General features: G+C 39.0%; 1 pseudogene; it reads left to right on the top strand.

Moving 5' to 3' along the window:
* The window catches only part of LOC135224048 (protein tyrosine phosphatase domain-containing protein 1-like), a 120,833-nt pseudogene extending 117,207 nt beyond the window's left edge, over window positions 1-3,626 (top strand).
* The last annotated feature ends 3,344 nt before the right edge of the window (window positions 3,627-6,970 follow it).

The following is a 6,970-nucleotide window of genomic DNA, read 5'->3' as shown; positions in this document are numbered from 1 at the left end:
TCCCTGGGCATTATTCTTCTCTAAGAAAATATAGAAACTATAGTAGATTCACATCAACCGTGCATTTGATGACTAGGCCAGTCCCTTACGACGCTCCTGATTGGCTGTTGATAAGCCAATCACAGGGCTGAAAACTCTCAGTCTCTCTCGAGAGTTCACAAGGGGTAGGATGTATGTTCCACCTCTCCTGAGGGATACTTTTGAAAGACGTATATCCCTCATCGAGAGGTGGAACATAGATCCTGCCCATGTGAACTCTCTCCAGAGACTGAAAGTTTCCAGCCCTGTGATTGGCTTATCAACAGCCAATCAGGAGCGTCGTAAGGGACTGGCCTAGACATCAAATGCACGGTTGATGTGAATCTACTATAGTACCTCCTGCTTCGTCCTGTCATCTATCGACGTATTTACTCTCAATCAGCCATGCAAAATGACCATATATAGTTGCTTGGATCCCATTTCATATAAATGAATCAGATGCCGTTTACATTTATCCTAGTTCCTAGTTGGACGAGTGGTTATCGGGCTTGCCTACCGATTCGATAGTCCCGAGTTCGATTCCTCGCTCTGCTAACGTGGAATCAGATAAATGTATTTCTGGTGATTAGAAATTAATTTCCTGATATAATGTGGTTCGCATCCCACAGTAAGCTGTAGGTCCCGTTGCTCGGCAACCAACTGGTTCCTAGCCACGTAAAAATATCTCATCGTTCGGGCCAGCCCTAGGAGAGCTGGTTAAGCTAATCTATCCTTAACTTTACAATTATCCTAAAATTCATCTGATCACCGCCATTCCTTCCTTCTCTCGTTGTAGATTTATGACCTGACTACAAATAGCATACTTTCACACTTCCTCTTCTGGGAAACCTCTCCAAAAAATGTCCATCCGCTAACAGTTCAAAACTTCCTCTGGCCAATATTCTCATCTAGTTCCATTTGCCAACATTTCCCATCTAGTTCCATTTGCCAACATTTCCCAACTTCCTCTTGCTAACATTTTCAAACTCTTAATTAATTCCATCCATCAAGCAAATAGGTTACCAAAGACAACTAGAGAGCCTGAACATGTATGGCTTAGAAACACGACGATTGCGAGGACAACTAATAGAAACATTCAAAATACTGAAAGGCATAACAAAAGTAGACAGTAACCTATTTACGTTAAACGAAAACCAGGCAAGAAATAATGGATGGAAACTAGAGCTGAAGAGATACAACACATCCCATTGTGGGAACTTCTTCACTTACAGCCACCGGAAGTTGTAAACAGAAACAGTGTGGAAAAGTTTATAAGAAAGCTAGACAAAATCATTAGGACACTGTGAATGAACAGTAAAATCTGCTCCTAGAAATAATTAAGCACACGATGTCTCCTCGGATGGACTAACATTTTCTAACTCCTTCACGTCTCTGTAGTTGGCCCCTTTTTCTCCACAAGTAATTATCATCCTACTTCAGCTCTTTCCCGAACTTTTATCTCAAACCCGGCCATTGAGAACAAAATTCCTGGGACTTTTATAGCAAACTAGTCACTCCCTGGTCGGCGCACCCATGCGTAAGAATTCCTACTCGCTGTCAGCTAACTCTATATTAATCCTTAATAATATCCCACGTGACAACTCCATTTTTTTATTCTGTATTTTGAAAAATACAGTATCCTATACATAACTGGTTTTTTTTTTTTAACTCAACTCCATTATTCTCATGTCAAGTATCAAGATCTATGTCTGGCTCTCAAAGATGTTGCCGTTTAGTTTAAAATGCTAAAAAAAATTTCTCGATGACCGTTCTGAAACACAAACAGACTAGAAAGGAAGGAAAAAACAATATGTAGACGAAAAAACAATATGAATACGGATAGACACATCATTTGTCACCCAGGAGATCGACTTGTTCACCTTCCACGAAGCCATTACCATATCTGGTGCAAAGTATATTTTCGTAACGAGTTTTTTTGTGGGAGGCTGTATTTAGGGCGGGAAAACAAACTAGCAAACTAGAGGCTAGTCGAGCAAACCCCAAACGTAGTTGGGTAATTAAACAAGTAAGCGATCACATCTAGAAGCCGCGGTATGGTTCAATAACCAGTGATGGTTCGAAGCCACGGAAGTTAAAAAAATAATAAAATAAACAAAACCGAGATGGTTCGAAGCCGAGCGATAGGTCGAAAACAATAGATGAATCGAAGCCGCAGGACGGTTCGAGAAAAACCGAGATGGTTCGAAGCCAAGGGATAGTTCGAAAATAATGCATGAATCAAAGCCGCAGGATAGTTTGAAAGCGCGAGATGGTTCGAAGCCGCAGTATGATGTTCGAAAACGCGAGATGTTTCGAAACCCGACAGAGCAAAGGAGGAGAACTGAAACAGTATGACTAAGAAGACGTCTAGGGCAATGGCAGCAAACACACACACACACACACACATACGCTACAGATAAATAGCCAAGATAACGTAATTGAGGGGAGGCTATAAAGTATATTATCATCATTTACCCGTATCACCAAAATCATCCTTCTTACTCTGACCCTTCTTTGTTGGAGAAGCGTAACACGCAAATACGCGATAATCGCTCTCATTTCTTTGCATCGTCCTTTGTTGTTCAAGGACAGTGTAATTATGAATGGTCGTCTCCCACTCCGTAGTAGTATATAGTACGTCAGAGTTTGTGGATTGTGAGTATATCAAATGACAGTTTAGTGCCCTTTGCTGTTATTAACTTTGAGAGCAGAAGGTTGACGTTGGAAACTACTCTAGGAAGTTAAATGATTGATTGTTTGTTATTTGGTGTCATGAATATGATAAGGAACTGACAGATTGATTGTTAGTTATTCGGTGCCATATCATTATACACGGAATTTTATTATGATAATATTATCTCTAGGAAGTTTAATGATTGAGTGTTTGTTATCTGCCGTCATAAATATTATAAGGAACTGATTGAGTGTGAGTTATCCGGTGCCATATCATTATACACGGAATTATATTATAAGAATATTGTCTCTAAGAATTTAATGATTGATTGTTTGTTATTTGGCGTCATAAATATTATAAGGAACTGACTGACGGATTGTGAGTTATCATTATACACGGAATTATATATAGTAATATTATAAAAATATTATCTCTAGGAAGTTAAATGATTGATTGTTTGTTATTTGGCGTCATAAATATTATAATGAACTGACTGATTGATTGTGAATTATCCGGTGCCATATCATTATACACGGAATTTTACTATAAAAAATATTATCTCTAAGAATTTAAATGACTGATTGTCTGTTATCTAGCGTCATAAATATTATAAGGAACTGACTGATTGATTGTAAGTTATCTGGTACCATAACATTATACACGGAATTGTTATATATATTATATAAAAGACAATATCATCACTACAAAGAACTGCCCCCGATGGTGCACTGTTGAACTTCTTCAGGTTCTTTACAACGTCCCTTCGGCCTCTACGTGCAACGCCTTTCATTCCTTTTACTGTACCTCCAGTCATAATCTTTCTTCCATCGTACATTCCACCTTCTTCCTGGTGCACATTTGTAACCTATTACTCTCAATTTTCCTTTCAGCGCTGAATGACCCTCAGGGTCCCAGCGCTTGGCCTCCGTCCTAAATTGTATATTTTATTCTATTCTATGACTGTAAGTTATCAGGTGCTATAACATTACAAGGCTTTATATAAAGAAGGCACATGGACACTATTATCACTATAATCAGTTCAGTCAGACCACTTAGTCGCACATAACTCGACCATAAGTGTCCGAACGAAGGATTCGTTCTTAAATTGAAGTAAGACAACGTTAAAGAAGTTAGACAGCTAGGTGGAAAGATGAGACATGTAAAATGCAAAAGCAATACGACTTGGGTCAAACATGACACGGCCTTATGCCAGCACGAGTCTTTACCGTAAGTGTGGCAAGATGTTAGGGAAAGTAAGAGAATTCGTCGACCGTTTTAAATAAAATTTGCTTAGTTACGGCGTTCTCGGTCAACTGGAAACTGTATTGCATCTAATTAAAATTCTGGAAAATATATTGTAAAAAGAAGTTACAATTCCTTACATGTAAATAAATTCTTAGAATTTCATTTGTTGAAAAAAATATTAAAAAGAGGATCTTATGAAATCAAATCAGGTTTCCACAATAGTCCCCAGAAAACCCCGCCCTCTTGGAGCAAAATTACCTAGAGAGTAATTGCCCCGTAATTATAACTTTTTACAGTTGTCAACACCTTCAGCTCATAATTATTTACATGTTAATAACAATACGTAATTGAGCGATTTTTTAATGAAGAAACAAATGCCTTGCTTAGTGAATATTCACGAATATTAGTAAGATTAAAGGGTGGAGTAAAATGTAAGACTTATTCGTGTAAGTAATGCCACGGAATCTGTGTAGATTCACAAGGGATATAACTCTGAGATCCGGACTGGAAAGATTTAGAACTTGATTGTAAATCACGATTGTTAAAAGATTCTACAATGTGACATTGACACATATTCATCTAGAATATATATATATATATATATATATATATATATATATAATATATATATATAAATAACGTAATATATATTTGTAAAAACTATATAACTCACTACAAAATCGTCTGAACATTTTATCATATAAGCGCGTTTATACTAACACAATAATCATTAGTCCTTTTACATGATATTCATATTACCTATATTACCTATACTTTTCCATTATATTCATTATATTAGCTATACAAATCCCATCAAATTTTCAATAAAATCACCTGGGGATATTACGAGGAAAGAACAATAAAATCTAGAAGGAAAAAAAATGTCTGCATATATAACAAGATATAAATTACCCTAATTACCGAGATTGACAACCTGATATGGGTAATCCATGAATTTACTGCTTGTTGCGTAAGACCTCCCGAAAATATTCTCTCGGCGGGATACGTAGTTCGAGTAATATTTTCTGGTGGGAGAAAATTCGTGAGGAAATTCGCGACTGTAAATCTCTTTTTAAGGGTTTCCTGCATGATAGCCTCAGGTTATATGTCTCCTACAGACGCGGAACAACGGGAGTAAAAAGCGCTAACTTTTGGCAAGGGTATTACGGGAAAAAATTGGTTTGCATTACAATGGACGAGATCGTTTCGATGGCGACAAACTGTCAAGTCGTCACGAACATCTGGAGCGACATCCTCCCAGAATTTGTTTCCATATTCGTCCAAATTCGTTCGTCCATTCGCAGGATGTTTCGTTAACATGCTAACACAAACATGCGTGCAACTTCTCCCTTCAAATAGAGAGTATACTTAAAGAACCTCGGGAGTTCCTCGTTGGACGAGTGGGTTGCGTGCTCGCCTACTGATTCGGTAGTCGAGAGTTCGATTCCCCGCTCAGCCAGCCTGGAACCAGAGGAATTCATTTCTGGTGATTAGAAATTCATTTCTCGATATTATGTGGTTCGGATCCCACAATAAGCTGTAGGTCCCGTTGCTAGGTAACCAGTTGGGTCTTAGCCACGTAGAAAATGTCCAATCCTTTGGGCCAGCCCTAGGAGAGCTGTTAATCAGCTCAGTGGTCTGGTTAAACTAAGATATACTTAACTTTAAAGGTCCTTGGGGGTTAATGATACCTCAAAATGAAGCGCACGAAGTATATAATAAAATGCAGTGTACATCCATACATTAATTTTCCTGTGTGCAACAACCACAGTCTAAGCACGATAAACTCCACTGTTAGACTTTCCGTCGTCCAGCACGGGATAGGCCTTACTTCTTTCCTACCGTTATCCCTACACTAAGGGGTCGAATGCCTGATGTGCCTTTCCTTACATCAGGCATGGTTTATTTGGCAAAGGGGTTTTTACGACAGCATGCCCTTCCTGTCATAAAACACAGTTATTAGCGGTGGGCCCCGCCTTTGACTAAAAAGTCCACCTGCAAGGCAGTAGTTTCCACAATTATTGGCGGTGGCCCTAGCCTTTTACTAAAAAGTAAGACTACAAGGCAGCAGTTCCCACTGTTACTGGCAGTGGGCCTCGCCTTGTACTAAAAAGTAAGACTACAAGGCAGTAGTTTCCACTGTCACTGGCGGTGGGCCTAGCCCTTTACTAAAAAAGATTGCAAGGCAGCAGCTGTCCTTTTAGTCGCCTTTTACGACAAGCAGGACCTATGGCGGTAGTATTCTTATACCCCTACCACAGGATAGATAGAGGACAGGTAGCTCGGCCTCACTCACTATTAGCATATATATAAAAATTATAAAGAAACCCTGACTTGAGCACTAGATAGGCGTGTAACATTTCTTGGGTCAAGAATTGCCGTTTCGACCCTCTCTCACATTACCGTCAATTTTCATGCTAATGATGTATGCAAATTACGTATACAAAGGCGATTATATACATAGGGATCAGACATACATATGCATACCGTATACACACATACACTCACACACACATGCTTGTGCAATGCTTCATTCTCATTATTGAAATGACATACATATGTATACCGTATACACACACACTCAAACACACACTTGTGCAACGCTTCATTTTCATTATTAAAATGAAAACGAAGCGGATTTATATCATATAACGATTGTGGCTGCTGTCACCAGAATCTTTCAGAGAGAAGAAACATCACAAGGTCTACCACATCAAGAATTTACAACGCCATCATCAGGCCATTAGTACTATACGGCTGTGAGACCTCGACACTGAGTAAACGTCAAGAACAGAAGACTACTGGTTTATGAAGACATTTTGCGTAGAATAACTGGTGCCATTTACGACAACAACGAAGAAACAGGAGATTTAACCAGACAACCACTAATAACTGGCTATGTAAGATCGCAGAGGACACGTTGAGCGGGACTTGTGGTTAGGATGGAAGAGGGCGGAATGCCTAAAGTGGTGAAGGAAGAATAAGAATAGGAATATATGATTTGGGCCAAAGTCAAAGCGCTGGGACCTATGA

This window comes from Macrobrachium nipponense, chromosome 10, assembly GCF_015104395.2.
Source record: "Macrobrachium nipponense isolate FS-2020 chromosome 10, ASM1510439v2, whole genome shotgun sequence".
Lineage (NCBI taxonomy): Eukaryota > Metazoa > Arthropoda > Malacostraca > Decapoda > Palaemonidae > Macrobrachium > Macrobrachium nipponense.
This window is presented reverse-complemented; position numbering and strand designations above follow the sequence as displayed.